Source organism: Equus quagga, chromosome 12, assembly GCF_021613505.1.
Source record: "Equus quagga isolate Etosha38 chromosome 12, UCLA_HA_Equagga_1.0, whole genome shotgun sequence".
Taxonomy (NCBI): Eukaryota; Metazoa; Chordata; class Mammalia; order Perissodactyla; family Equidae; genus Equus; species Equus quagga.
In genome coordinates this window covers 55,881,478-55,897,116 of record NC_060278.1, presented here as the reverse complement: position 1 = coordinate 55,897,116, position 15,639 = coordinate 55,881,478, and positions in this window count along the sequence as shown.

Here is a 15,639-nt window from a genome sequence, read left to right as displayed (position 1 = left end):
CCCAGGGTTTCACTGGTTTGGATCCTGGGCGCAGATATGGCACCACTCTTTAGGCCATGTTGAGGCAGCATCCCACATGCCACAACTACAATATACAACTGTGTACTTGGGGGATTTGGGGAGAAAAATCAGGGAAAAAAAAAAAAAGACTGGCAACAGTTGTTAGCTCAGGTGCCAATCTTTAAAAAATAAATAAATAAAGTAAAAGTGAATGTGTATGTTAATTATCCACCCTGATATCCAACATATAAATCTCATTAATCATGCAGACAAGCATACTGCAGTTGTGTGTACAATAAAGTGACTGAATTTATTACCTTCTAAGTCAATTCGTGCTGTTTTAGGACAATCTCAATTAAAGGTCTGTTGTTTTTCAAATTAGACAAAAATTTTCTTTCTCTCACTCCTCTCCAATGTTTTACCTCTGTTTTGGGCCTTCACCCAAAATACATGGAATCTCTTTTCTACATGGCAGGACTGAAGTCATGGGAGAGAGATAGTATTAACTTTGCAATATTGAGATTTAAAAGAAATATAAGCCCCCAGAATCACTTTAGAATTCCATATTTTATTTTATTCATCATAACCATCCCTAGTTTCATCAGTAACTCCTCACTTAACATTGTTTTACTTTTCTTCATTGCATTTGCCCCCAATGAATCTACAGTATCACCTCTATTCTTAATCCGGATTGCAATAGCCGACCTGATTATTCGTGACTGTGTTTGAATCTTTTAGTGCCTTTTGAGTTTTCAAGAAATTCAATGGATTGATTCTGCCTCTAGGAATATGCGAAATTTATGACCCAGTCACTTAAACCAGCCTACAAAAGTTATTAATATGTGTAAAACATGAGACTGATTTTTTTTTTTCCCTGCATGAACATAATTAAAGAATAAAATTGCTTTCCTTATTAGTCTGGGAAAAAACTAGGTTTATTTATACTAAGACACTTTATTTTAATTCTAGAGGTTAGAGTCTAGCTGTTCCTGGGTCACACAGAGGAAGAGGCAGAACGGAAGGAAGAGGCAGAACGGAAGAAATTCTAATCCAGTGAGGCTCTAGGCAGACAGTGTTAAATAATAGAAGGGAAAAATTATTTTATTTGTTTCTAGGACAAATATAATGAGTCATAAACTTTAAGAACATTTTTTCATGGTTATAATAATCAAGAGTCTTGGGTCTTTTTCCTGATCTGTCACAAATGTAAAATGTTAAATTATGCATACTATTAACTATTCCATATCAATGTTCCCTTTTGTAAAATGAGAATATGATGTAAGCACTGAGGTGAATACGTATATATGGTTTCTGCTAAGGGCAGCAACCACTGTGAATGCCTTTCAAAGATGAATAATATTCAAAGTAGTGTCATTGTAAATCCCATTCATTTGATAATTCTAGAAAGATTCAATGATGCTGTATTAATCTGAATATGAAAGCATCCTTCAAATACTAAAATTAAAATGCATAATTTTACTGAAATCACAGGATTTCAAATATTTTTCTCTTGGTAAATTCACTCTTCATGAGTTTGATGCTTCCCAAGCATAAAAGAAGAATAATTATATTTAAGAAAAAAAATAGTATCATTATATACAAAACGTATTATCTTACAAACAAAAGATTTAAGACATAAAGCTTAAAATTAAAAGGGGCTTAATTAAAAACTTTAAACTATGATTTCTGATAATTATGTTGAAGTTTTCTTCTTTTTTAAAAATTACGTGCTTTGTATATATAAGAGTTCATTCCTCCCTAAGATTCTTTGCAGAGACGGGTGTTTTGCAAGGATGCTATCCCTCATCTTTACATGGTGAACACTATTAAAGAAAAAAATATTCAATAACACTGTTAAAGCACAATAAGACAGACTTTTATCAAGGGAGGGCTATCATGATAACTGTAAGGACCATTCCAATGGGATTTTGCTGCGAGGGAGAGAGACTGGGCTCAACTTTGAATACAGAGTGGCCTAGTGGGAATTCATAGCCAAGGTGCACGGGGCTGCGGGAGGGGTCAGTGGATGGAAAATTACCAAGAGGAAACATCAGGAGTAAAGGGGATTCTGGCTAAACCGACGTAACAGGATTTTTGCTGAAGGCAGACCAGGGTCAGCAGACATCACCTGGGAGATGGTGAAGCATGAGGAACCTGTCTGATGTTGAGGGTGGTGGATTCTAGTTAAACTAACTTATCAGGAGTCTGGCTAAAACTAGACAATGCAAAGAAAACACAGATGTGGGCCTAGTTGAAAAGTTCAGGGAAGCCTGGATAGAGTTTGGTCAAAGAGAGAATGTCTGTCAGTACTTACTCGTCTTTCAGGACTCAACTTCAATGTCATTTTCTCAATGAGACCCTCTCAGATCCCCTACGTCACACAATCTAACGTATCTCCTCCCTCACACATTCTTCTCTCCCATAGCGTCTGTAATTTTCCTTCATAGCATTTATCTTAACTCTAATCATATCTTTATATGTATACTTATTTGTCTAATGCTCTGCTTATCACTCCGAGCTTACTAGCATCATCTGTGTTTTATTTATCAGGGTGTATTTAACACCTCACTCAAGCCTGGAATACAACAAATTATCAATTTTTTTTTGTCAAGTTAAAAAAGATGAAGAATGAATTAACGAAATTATTAGTGCATTTACCTGAAATTAAACTAATTCTATTAAAATATCAATCTGAGAGGTTCTATTACAAGTGACTTTAGCAAAGTCTGGCATTATTCATCTGTAAATAATCAAATTTGCAGTTGATTATGTACAATGTAGTTCATGATTTTTCAGCAGAAAGATGTTCCTGAGTGTTTAAGCAGAAAGTTGTCTAACCAACGCTCATCTTCTTTATCATTTTAGTAACCTAATCCCCTTTTTATTAATGCATTTATTTTTTCACCATGTGTGTGAGGGAAGATGACGCCATCCTTTTGTTTAGATGTAAAACCTGCTGGGTTCCAAGGCAAAGATGTCCCCATTCCCTCTGCTAGTAATTGACTTCGGGGTTAGCAATGATCCACTTCCGGCCAGTGAAACATACAGAGAAGTTTGCTGGTATTTCTGGTCAGTTTTCCTCTTTTTTTTTTTTTAAAGATTTTTTTTTTTTATTATTTCCTTTTTCTCCCCAACAACCCCCGGTACATAGTTGTATATTCTTCGTTGTGGATTCTTCCAGTTGTGGCATATGGGACGCTGCCCCAGCGTGGTTCGATGAGCAGTGCCATGTCCGCGCCCAGGATTCGAACCAACGAAACACTGGGCCGCCTGCAGCGGAGCGCGCGAACTTAACCACTCGGCCACGGGGCCAGCCCCAGTTTTCCTCTTTTTTTAAGGAGAGACATAGAAAGTCAGTTCCCTTTCTGCCTCAGGTAATTATTGTGTCTTGACATGACCTCAGCAGTTACTGCAACTAGGAAAGCAGCCAGACTGAGGGCAAAGTTGTCACCCAATGACAGCAAAATAAAGAAATAATCTGGGTCCTTGATGTTATCATGGTGCTACTGAATTAAGCAATTCTGGAGACACCTCAGCTCTCAGTTTAGTGAAAGCCAGTTTGAAAGGATTTTTCTTATATCTTCAGTCCAAAGTTTGGAGTGCATTTTCAAAACAATAGTGTGTAACGTTCAAGACTTATACTAGTGAGTATTATTTCAATAAAATATTTAATCTGCATAATTATCAATGTCACTTTGGTCAGTAAAGTGATTGTCTGTACATTAATGCAGAAACGAAGAGAGGAGTTTAGTTGTATTGGGTAAAAAAAAAATGTGCGATTATCTGCTGTTTTCCCATTAAAAATCTTCATTATAAATTATTTTATGCCAAAAAACTTAATAGCTATACCGCAGCTGGAGCTGAAAATTATCATCTGACACTGTGGGAGTCAAAATGTGTTATGGGATCAAACTTATGAACTTCTTTCCTTTCACAGTTAAATATCAGCTAAAATATTGAAGCTGAAATATTTAAGCTTTAATGAGTAATGCTGATAATAATTAGCATGCACATTTGTCTGCCCGAGGATGTCTGCTTAATTTTCACGGCGCATGACATTAAAGTAAATTGTTTTCATGTGCTCTTCCCTAGCTTATTACTGCATTTGTGAAACTGTCAGTGGTATCATTGACTATATTATTACATAAACCATTAAATATAATCATAGGTTATTTATATAAAGTTTTATATATATGTCATAGTATTCTAAAGGCTTGGCATATATAAACTTTACCTAACAGTTTTTTTTTATTTTGAGGAAGATTGGCCCTGAGCTAACATCTGCCACAGATCCTCATCTTTTTGCTGAGGAAGACCGGCCTTGAGCTAACGTCCGTGCCCATCTTCCTCTATTTTATATGTGGGATGCTTGCCACAGCATGGCTTCATAAGTGTACATAGGTCTGTGCCCAGGATCCGAACCGGTGAACTCTGGGCTGCCAAAGCAAAGCACAAAACTTAACCACTGTGCCACCCGGCCCACCCCCATAACAGTTTTATGAAATAAGTACCTTTATTATCTTCTTAGAAATGAGAAAATTGAGGCACAGAGAGATAACTTTGTGCCCTGGGTCCCTCAGCTACCAGGTTGTGGAGTTGAACAATCTGATTGTACTTTTAACCATTGTGTTGGCTCCTTTTTATGAGACGGAAAGCATGCAAATGGTAACTAGAGACTGAATATTTTAAGTAATTGTTCTATATACATACGTGTAGTTTGTTTAGAATTTGAAAGAATATTTTACTTGCGTGGAACAAAGTACTCTTCTATATGACTAGTGCACAAATCTGTTTTATTACATTGACTACATAATCACTGTTTTTAGGAGGTATCATATAGTTTAGACACAAGAAATTTCTATTCTTGGAAATTAATCTTATGCTACATATGGGAAATTTCTTTTAAGAAACAATCATAGATATCAGTAACTAAGTCCTATTTCTAACATTATGATTATTGTCTGGTCCACCTGCAAACATGAATTTTGGATTAAATTGTCAATGCAACCCATTGTGTTACCTTTGCAGATGCCCAGTACTTTATTTAAAATCTATTTAAAGAATATGCTCTTGAACAAATTACCTATTCAAATGGCAGACCAAAACAAATAATACTCCCAAAATTTCAAATTAAAAGATTCCTTTTTTCCAAAAGGAAGTTTTCATCCAAGCTTGAAAGATTGAGCTTTACAACGAGAAAATTTACAGGATGATAGTAAAGTCCTTAATTATGTAACTGTATGAAAAATAAGAAGTCACATGGGAAAGCTGATTAATTGCTAAATATTAGAATTAAATAATTATGACCTTCAGGCATTGTGATATTTTGGGGGTTACATAGATCTATGAAGAAATGTTTTCCATTTGTGAATCTTCCCACTTATCTCAGAGTTGTGTACATTATAGATGTAAACATCCAAGTGCTTGAAAATCCACCATCTTCCTCACACGTCCTATGAAATATACACACAGGTAACTATTCTGGATGATAGATTCTTGTGAAAACCCATTAAATATAAGAAAAAGGTATTTTACAAATTTTAGAAGCCCACAGTAATTGAGCCTATTCTAAGCAGTATCACTTACACATTGATAAATATTACACACGTAGATAGTTGTCATTCACTGAAGAAGCATTTAAAAGCTTACTATCAACTTAGATGAAGGACGTATATGAAAAAAGATGTGTTCCCTCCCCCTAAAAAATTAACAGTTTGGTGGAAGAAGCTTACATGATGTGGCTGGCTAAGTGTCAGATGGTCTTAGGAACCGTACAACTGAAATCTCACAACATATTGTGTGTCAATTATTATTTTTATTTTATAAATAAACCAAATTTCAAGAAGTTAAGTAACTTGTTCAAGGTCACATACTGTCAATGCAATTCTAAAGATCTTTCCCCAGGTCTTTCCACTGCTTAGACCATCTCCTAACCTCACTTGCTATCTCCATTTTCCACACTGTAGTTAGTGATATTCCTACAAGTTAAAAAAAAAAAAAAAATCTTGCAACTCTCTCCTGTTTAAAATGCAATAGATGCTGTCAATTGCTTTCAGAATTACATCCAATTTCCTCAACTTGTGCAACAAAAGTATAGTTTATCCCTGTGTCTGTCCAGGGAAAGATCTCCAGCTAGTGCCAATCCACTTGACCCAAATACTGGTTTGGGAGGTGGGAATGCTGCTGGGGATTTTCCTTCCATATCACAGATTTGGGAGGACTTATTTATTGGTTGAGAATTGGAGGCACTATTCTGAGTGTAACAGTAGACGTCTGGGAGCCCATTCTCTTTCCTGAGGGGCTTACGGATGTCTTTGGTGATGCAAAGATTGTTTAATACAAGAGTAGGAAGAAGGAGACTCACGTCTTAGGGCATGGCTGAGTTTCTGATATTCAGCAGCTGATGGATGATCTGCTTTGAACCTGAAGCCAACTGGCAAGACAATCCAGGTAGCTTCTCAGATTTAGGCGATTCAAACTTTGTCATGAATAAGGAGTCTATGTGGGAGCTGATGTGGCTTTCAGGCACTGGTGACGGACTTATAGAGGTAAGGTCTGGGGCATCTCTTTATGTTCTCTCCATTTCTCTCCACAAGTGCCTTGAGGGTCCTATCCCACTCTCCTGGGCCTACAGACTCCTTCCTTCATTGCTTCCAGTGAGTATTCCACTTTTTCCATCCTGGTTGTGGGGAGTATGTGAAAAGAGGTTTCTTGTTGCAAATAGTATCTGTTTCTTGTCTTTCAAATCAATCATCTGGGCAAATAAGTATGTTCTATTCTTAAATTATGAGTTTCAAGAATCCATTCCCATTTCTCTCTCCTACTCCCTCTGTCCCTCTGTGCCTTTTCCTTAGACATATATTCCACTAACAGAAATAAATACAAGGTACAGAGTACTTAGAGGAAAGAAAAGTGGGTAAATTGGTAACAGACATCCTGTCAATACTTAGTTTAAAATGGCATTAGTTTGACATATTGATCCCTGACATATTCATCTCTAAACTCCCATTAAAATATTACTGAAAACATAACAAAAGGCAAAATATGCAACTGTATGGTAAAATAGGTCTAACATTGATTTCCCAGAATTCAGAACTTGAGTCCACTATCATAGTATTACAACCGTGGGACTACAAATTACCATTATTGATAATGCTCACTTCAGCCTTACAAATTTATCAGCCTGACTACCCACAGAGTTCCTAAGAGATTTTGGCTATTGCTGTCTCATAGCTTTGAGATATAAGGGCCTTCTCAAAGAACATTGTGGGTAATTGTCCCTCTGTCTAAACTCCCACACATTGGGGATTGATTTCTTGAGATGAGAAGAGAGTTAAGCAGCCCCTGCTTGTCTCCCCAGTAGGCACCTTTGTTTCTACAACTCAGTTTCCAATATACTTGATGGGTGAACATTATGAGTAGGAGTTACAGGTTTTCAAAAGTGGAAGAGAGTAGTGTGTGGAAGAGACTGGAGCAGTCCATGCAAGGTTGTAGATCTCTTACAATGCATCTGGCCAAAAAATTTAAAACAGCTTAAGTTGTCCTACGATTGTGATTTTCAAAAATATTGTTATTGTGGGAACTTTTAGAATCGCCAGAAGAATACTTTCAATTTTTCAAAGCGAGGCAGTGGTCCAGATTTTTATTTCGAATTGTCTAATTTCTCTGAGGCATAAACAAAACATTTCTGTGAGCCAAGTTTGGCCCGTGGGCCGTTAATTGTGATATCTGCAAAAACATGCTGCTTATATACAAATTCTAAAAGAAAAGGGAAAATGTATTTGAGTCTGCAAATATTTCAAAATTGTATATCATTTCTGTATTTCTTTCATGGATCAAAATCCATATTCCACTCTTCTTTTCTATGACATCAATTGTCTTCATTTTTGCCAATTGGAAAGAGGTATTCTTTCTCCTCTCAAAGCCCTCTCTCCTCCCATGAGCTAAGTTCCATCTACTTTTTTTCCCTCGGGAATTTTATTTTTTCAAGTATATTCCCGCCTACCTGTATCTTCAACCACTCTCCCAAATCAGCATCAGTTTATGTCAAATCTCTCCATCTGGAAAAGCAACAGCAGCAACTATGTGCCCTCCCTTGATTGCAGGTACTGGATTCACTGTCACAGTTTTTGAAAGAATGTTCTTTACTTATTTTTCCAAGGTTTTCTCTGCCTTTTAAGTTTTTTTTAAATGAAAGCTTTATTGCCACATAATTGATATATAAATGCCCTTTAATTCTTATTCAAATGCAATTTGGTCTCTGTCACCAATACTCTTTGGAACCTACTCTTGTAGATGTGCCAATAAGCCCACTTATAGCTAAATCTGATCAACATCTTTTATTCTGTAACAAACAGAATATTTGATCTATTATGATTCCACAAGTTAATATTTCAACCATTTTTCCTTTAAAAATAATATACAATGGACATATGTTCATTGTAGAAAAATAAAAAATAGAAGCAAAAATAAGAAAAAAAAGACATTTAATTCCACAATTGAAAAATAGCTATTTTTGAGCATCATATATAAATATACATGTAAAGTTTATATGTGCACAAAAATACATAGCAAAATAATATGTAAGTCTGCATGTGTGTGGTTATCTACTTACAGAAAAATACCTTAATGTGTTCCCTCTTTCATAAAATTTTACATACTCTACCAATGTGGCTTAGACATCTTTCCACGTCAATGTATATTCTCAAACAACTACATGGTGGTTTTAAAGAAGCCAGGGGAAAAAAAAAAGCCACTTGATGATAAAGTAGAAGCCAGGAAAAAAATCTAGAAAGACATCAATATAACTGTAATCAAAACAAAGTTGATAATAAATTAGAAAAAGAGATAATGGTAGAATTTGTCAAAAACATTTAAAATATTTTTTAAAAATCCACTGTTTCAAAGATAATGGATGTAAAAAGACAAAAATACAGATGTTAAGAAATTAAAAGAGGAGAATTAAACAAATTTTAACCATGCGTTAATTGAAACAAAACCAATATACAAAAACTCAATTTAAGGACAAAGCATATCTAATACTTAGGAATATATTTTTGTTATTGTTAGGGCTGTGGGTGGACTGACTCCTTGAGACCCTGCGTCCAGCAGAGTGGAAACCTGCAGTCTTTTCGTGCCTTCCTCTAACCTGCTGGTTCCACATCAGACAAGGTTTCGGAATATATTTGCCTTTCTATAATTGCCATTAAAATATGAAAGTAAAATGAAGTATGTTTTATTAAAAGGCCGGAGATAAAAAGTAACCCTGGCATTCATTTAAGAAATACTCAAATACCTGTTACTTTCCACATGGTGTTCTAAGTCTCAAAAGTTATTTTTAAAATATTAGAATAATGTGCATTACTGATATCGACTTGTCCCTCAACATTTTTCCTTTATATCCTAAATAAACTGCATGATGCCTGGGACAATGGATTAACTGTTGTATTTTATATGATTGTGCTTTTATCAGCTTTTAATGTCATTCGCTGTCATTGTCATAAGCCTACCTTCTAGAAAGTGACATCACAGTGGTTCCATTCTTTGGTACATCTAAACACATTCTTTCATGTCACAATCAAGCCCTTCACATTGAACATTAAATTACATAATAACAGAGCAGGGTAAGGGGTAGGAGAATATAGAATTTCAGAGCATGGGCTCTATGACAAATTGTCTGCAATCATAGGCTAGCTCTTCTACCCAATCTGGGCAGGTTAATTTTCTAATCTGTAAAGCAGGGATGATAATAATAAAATTTATCTCATATGGCTGTTGTGAAGATTGCATGAATTAACATATATAAGCATTTAGAAAAGTGTCCAGACCACAGAGATATGGAGATTAAAAGAAGGTTAAATTAGCTGTCAGATGGCTTCTGGTTAGGAAGCTTATTAATTCCTTATTGCCACTGTAAAAATTAAGCCAGCTCCCGTGGTCTAGTGGTTGAGATCTTGCACTCTCACCACCACATCCCAGGTTCACATCCCAGTCAGGGAACCACACCACCGCTCTGTGGTTGTCATCCTGTGTTGATTGTATCTTGCTATGATGCTGAAAGCTATGCCACAGAGATTTCAAATACCAGCAGGGTCACCCATGGTGGACAGGTTTCAGCAGAGCTTCCAGATCAAGACAGACTAGGAAAAAGGACTTGGCCACCCACTTCAAAAAAATTGGCCAAGAAAACCCTAGGAATGGCAAGGGAGCATTGTCTGATACAACGCTGGAAGGGGAGTGGATGGCACAGAAAGACTGGGCAGGATTCTGCTCTGCAGGACACAGGGTCGCTAGAAATCAGAATCAACCTGATGACACTAACTCCAAACTGTAAAAATTACCACAAACTTAGCAACTTAAGGAAAACATACTTATTATCTTACACTTCTGGGTGTCACAAATCTGAAATGTGTCTCACTGGGCTAAAATCAAGGTATTGAAGGTCTGAGTTCTTCTCTGGAGACCGTAGGAGAGAATCTGTTTTCTTGCCTTTTCCTGCTTCTAGAGAAGCCTGATTTCCTTAGCTCATGGGCATCTTCCTCTGTCTTCAAAGACATCATCTATACAAAAACAAAACAAAACCAAGCACCCAAAAAGGTATAAATGTTTTCATCAGAATAAGAGAATGTGAAAGCAGCTATTTTAAATACAGACACAATGAATGAACAGATAGGTAGTATCAGTAGGAAAATGAAAAAATTAAAATATAATCAAATGCGGATTCTAGAACTGAAAAACAAAAAGCCACTGGATTGGCATAACAGCAAATTGGACCGTGTAGAAGGATCAGTGAACTTGAAGGTGGATACTTAGGAATCACCCAATCAGAAGAACAGAGTAAAAAAAGATTCTAAATAAAATATAGTTCCATATGGAAAAAATATCATATGCTGTAACATGTGTCTTTTTCAGAGGCCCAGAGAGAGAAAAGAAACAGAAAATGAGTTTGTCTCTCATTGTGGTTTTGAATTACATTTTCCTAGTGACTAATGTTTAGCATCTTTTCATTTGCTTGTTGAAATCTTCTATATCTTTTTTAAACATATGCCTACTAAAGCACTTTGTCATTTTTAATTGAGTTGTCTTTCTGTTGTTGAGTTGTAAGATAAAGGATATTGGTCTGTAGTTTTCTTTAATTGTGATACCTTTGTCTGGCTTTTGTATCAGGGTAATACTGGCCTCAGAGAATAAGTTAGGAAGTGTTATCTCCTCTTCCCTTTTTTGAGAGAACTCGAGACAAAGTGGTGTTCATTCTTATTTAAATGTTTTGTAGAACTCACCAGTGAAAATCTGGCCCTGGACTTTTCTTTGTTTGGATGATTTTTGATTATTGATTCATTCTCTTGGTTATAAGACTGTGCAGATTTTCAGTTTCTTCTTGAGTCAATTTTGGTAGTTGGTGTGTTTCTAGAAATTTGTCCATTTCATCTTGGTTATCTAATTTATTGCAACATGTTATGGTCAAATTGTGTTTCTCCCAATCAGGTATGTTGAAATCCTTATCCTCCTAAATCAGAATGTGATTTGATTTGGAAATGTAATCCTTGCAGATGTACTCAAGTTAAAATGAGGTCATTAGGGTAGGCTCTCATCCAAAATCACTGGTGTCTTTATAGGAAAAGAAATTTGAACACAGACATAGACATGCACAGCAAGAAGACTATGTGAAGAGACGCAAGGAGAATGCCATGCGAAGATGGAGAATTGGAATCATGCATCTACATACCAAGGAATGCCAAAGATTGCCAGAAAACTACCAGAATCTAAAAAGAGCATAGGAAGGCTTCTCCTACTTCTTTCAGAGGGAGCATGGCCCTGCCAACACCTGGATTTTAGACGTCTCATCTCTAGGATTATAAGACAATAAATTTCTGCTTTTCTAAGCCACCCAGTTGTTTGTACTTTGTTAAGGCAGCCAGTGAAACCAACATCGATTTTGGTACCAAGAAGTGCGGTACTACTGTAACAAATATCTATAAATGTGGAAGGATTTTGGAATTAGGTACTGGATAGAAGCTGGAAGAGTTTTGAGGTGCTTCATAGAAAAAGCCTATAGTACCTTGAGACTTGAGGTAGAAATATAAACCTTAAAGGTGCTACTGCTGAGGTCTCAGATGGCTAAGTGAGGAATATGTTACTAGAAACTGGAAGAAAGGTGATTTTTGTCATAAAGTGGCAAAAAACTTGGCTGAGTGTGTTCTGTTGGGTAGAAAGTAAAACTTTTAATTGACAAATTTGGATATTTAGCTGTGGAGATTTCTAAGCAAGATGTGGAAGGAACAGCCTGGTTTCTTTTTGCTGCGTCTTGTAAAATGAGAGAGAAAAGAGATAAAGTGAAGAAGAAATTGCTAAGCATAAAGGAATCAGCACTTGATGATTTGGAAAACTCTCAGCTTATCAATATTGCACAAAAATGAGAAACCACACTTGGAGAGAACACTAAACATGTGGCTGTACAACTATTTCTGAAATGATCAATCATGTGCCTTATGTATCCAAGAACCATCCCAGCAGAAATGCACCCAGCTTGGAAGGAAGAGGACAGAGACAGGATAAAAAGAGGTAAGGCCACTAGACTTCTGAGATTCAAAGGTAGAGAACGGGCCATTAGAGCTACTCACATGAGAACATGCATTATCCTTTAAGAAAATGGAAAAATGACCCGAGGAAAGTTTAGAAGCTGATGTGGCTGCTGCTGCCACTATGGACCCAGGGATGCCAGGTCTAGAGGATAGGGCTGCCGCCTTCTCACTTCCAGAGAGGGTACTCCCATCTAAGCCCATCCCCGGGCAGAAGGGGTGGGCCATCACCTCAGGCTGAGAAGGTAGTGGCGCTGTTCAGGGCTGAGAGAGTAGGGCCACCACCCTGCTTGGCCCAGAGGACAGAACATTGAACCGGAGAGAATTATTTTGAAGCTTTGAAGTCTAATGGAATTCGCCCTGTTGGTTTTCAGACTTTCTTCGAATTTTTGATCCTTCTTTTTCCTTCTAATTTCTCCTTTTGAAATGGGAATGCATACCCCATGCCTGTCCTACCACTGCATTTTGGAAGCAGATAATTTGTTCTGTGGCTTTAAGGTTCACAGATGAGCGGGAGAAGGATTTTACCCCAGGCCGAATCACATGCCAAGTCTCACTGATTGGATGAGGGGATTTTGGACTTTGAGTTGATGCTACTTAGATGAGATTTTGGACTTTGAGTTGATGTACCAATGATTAAGACTTTTGCGGATATTGGAAAGGGATGAAAGCATTTTGTACATTGAAAGGTCATGAATTTTGGGGGAGCCAGAGAGTAACCTATTATGAGGTGAATTATGTCTTCCAAAAGATATGTTGAAGACCTAACCCCCAGTACCTCAGAATGTGACCTATTAGGAAACACGTTCTTTGCAGATGTAACAAAGTTAAGTGAGGTCATTAGGGTGGTCCTTATAGAACATGACTGGTGAATTTATAAAAAAGGAAAATTTGGACACAGATACAGCTACATACAGAGGAAAGGCTATATGAAGAGACACGGAGAAAACACCATGTGAAGGTGGAGGACTGGAGTCATGCATCCGCAAGTCAAGACATGCCAGAGCTGGTAGGCGAACCATCAGAATCTAGGAAAAGGCAAGAAAAGATTTTCCTTCAGGTTTCAGATGGAGCATGGCTCTGCTGACAACTTAAGTTTGGACTTCTGATCTCCAGAACTGGGAGATGATAAATTTCTCCTGTTTTCAGTTACCCAGGTTGTGGTACTTTGTCATGGAAGTTCTAGAAAAGTAATACACTGTACAATTGTTCATAGTATTCTCTTACAATCCTTTTTATTTCTGTAAAATTGTTAGTATTGTCTCTTCTTTTACTTCTGATTTTTAGATTATTTGCATCTTATCTCTGGTTTTCTTAGTCACTCTAGGTAAAGGTTTGTCAGTTTTCTTCCTTTCAAAGTCTCAATTTTTAGTTTTAATGATTTCCTCTATTTTTCTACACTTATTTCATTTATCTCTGTTGTAATCTATATCATTTCCTTTCTTCTGCTTATTTCGATTTATTGCACTCTTCTTTTCTCTAGTTCCTAAAGGTATAAAGCTGGGTTACTGAGTTGAGATATTTATTCTTTTTTAATGTAGGCATTTACAGCTGTAAATTTCCCTCCAATCATTGCTTTTGCTGCATCCGATTTGTTATTTTTTCATATTAATTCATCTCAAAGTATTTTCTAATTTCCCTTATTTTTTTTTTGACACATTGGTTGTTTAAGAGTGTGCTATTTAATTCTGTATATTTGTGAATGTTCCTGTTTTCCTCCTGTGACTGATTTCTAGCATTCCACATGGTGAGAGAAAATACTTTCTATGATTTCAAAAAAAAAGAAAATACTACTCTTCACGTTTTTGCAGATTAACTCTGTGTGGGACACACTTTTAAAGTTTAGCCCGGCCACTTGCCACTCTGCCTGGTTTACATTTCCTGCTTGCTCTGAGTCCCAAGTCCAACCACAGTTGAAAGCTTATTGCCTTCTTGGGTCTTTTGTGAGCATGTTCATGATCTGAGCATTCCCCCCCATATGCACAGCAGCTTTTAAAAATCTCTTTTCCCTCCAAATCCTCACTCCCTGGCTTTTCTACCAAAATCTGGTGTGTTTATTGGTTGCTTGTTATTTTGTCCCCCTGGGGAAGCAGCGTCTTTTTCATTTGGCTGTCATTGTTGTGAGCGTGGCAGAGCTTCTCTAGAGTTCCAAATTAGGCAAAACAAATGAAGCCCCTTGTGGCCATCCTGGGGAGGGAGGGAACCCCAGTCAGTTCAAAACAGACAGACACAATTCCCTGGTAACAAGGGCTGCTCTGCTCCCTCAAGAACCATCTATCCACACCAGGAACATGGGCTGCCATCTTCAAGACAACCACCATATGCACAGGGATTTAGGATAAGGGTTAGTTAATAAGCCATGATAGTCTCCCACCCTGTTCCAGTGGCCTCTATCCTGGCTAAGCATGTGCTGGATTTCTATAAACCTTAGAATATCTCCCAGAGTTCCAATAAGGTTGATTCTGGCATTAATGCTCTGTGTTTTGGTGTTTCTGGGGAGGGATGGACCCTAGAGTTCCCTGCTCCTCCGTTTTCTCTGACACCACTGGTTTGTTTTTGTAAACTAAACTTTATTGGAATACAGACACAGCCACCTGTTTACATTTTATCTATGGCCGCTTGCAAACTACAATTTCAGAGCTGAATAGTTGCAAAATAGACTGTATGGCCTGCAAGCCTGAAATATTTAGTAAATGGCCCCTTAAGAAAGATCTGTAGATCCCTGTTTTAAAATTATCCATATATAAAATTTTCTGAATATAACCTATTGCAAGAGAAAGAATGTATTACATCTTCCTTGGTAATCCATATATCATCTGTTTTTATTGCTTTATTCCACTGGCTTGAGGAGGATCAGTAAAATGTTCAATAGAAATATTGAGAGTGGATATTCTTGCCTCATTTCTAGTCTTGGGAGAAATGCATTTCATTTTCACCACGAAGTATGATGTTAGCTGCATACAAGACTCTATTTCCTTTTTCTGTCTCCCTTACTCTTCTTGTCTGAAGCATTTATACTTTTTAAGCAAATTTTGAATATATTTACCCATTACTAGTGAAT